This window comes from Humulus lupulus, chromosome 9 (genome assembly GCF_963169125.1).
Source record: "Humulus lupulus chromosome 9, drHumLupu1.1, whole genome shotgun sequence".
Classification (NCBI taxonomy): domain Eukaryota; kingdom Viridiplantae; phylum Streptophyta; class Magnoliopsida; order Rosales; family Cannabaceae; genus Humulus; species Humulus lupulus.
Window position 1 is genome coordinate 183,559,251 of NC_084801.1, and position 614 is coordinate 183,559,864.

The 614-nt window shown below is 32.1% G+C and overlaps 1 non-coding gene across 1 annotated transcript; it reads left to right on the top strand.

Annotated features, from left to right (window-relative positions):
- Positions 1-233: 233 nt before the first annotated feature.
- LOC133802724 (small nucleolar RNA R71) lies at positions 234-340 on the top strand. Its single transcript, XR_009877469.1, has one exon. It is a non-coding gene; the product is annotated as a small nucleolar RNA R71 (small nucleolar RNA).
- The last annotated feature ends 274 nt before the right edge of the window (positions 341-614 follow it).

Sequence of the window (614 nt, forward strand, 5' to 3'; positions counted from 1 at the left end):
AGTCTAATTCTTCTTTTACTTCATACCTTCCTCCTCTTTTTGGTGAATTAGTTGACCTAGACCTAGGATCAAAATAATTCCATTGTTGTGAATTGACAGATAAATCTTCAAGGGCGTCCCACGCCTCTTGTCCTTGAAATTTTAAAAATTTTCCAGTATGCATAGATTGAATCATTTGACGATTAGAGGGAGTCAAACCATCATAAAAATATTTTACAAGTCTCCATTTTTCAAAACCATGATGAGGACATTTTAATAATAAATCTTTAAATCTTTCCCAACATTCATAAAACTCTTCATTATCTTTTTGAAAAAACTCGGAGATTTCTCTCCTTAGACTATCAGTTTTAGACATAGGAAAAAATTTCAGTAAGAATTTATTATAAAGTTGATCCCATGTAGTTATAGACCCCGTGGGAAGGGAATTTAACCAGGCTTTTGATTTGTCTTTTAATGAAAAAGGGAACAATCTTAGTTTGACCGACTCATCAGAAAAATTTTGAAATTTAAATGTTGAGCAAATTTCTAAGAAATCTTTGACATGCATGTAAGGATCCTCTCTATCTAACCCATAAAAAGATGGCAATAATTGAATGATTGCGGGTTTAAGCTCA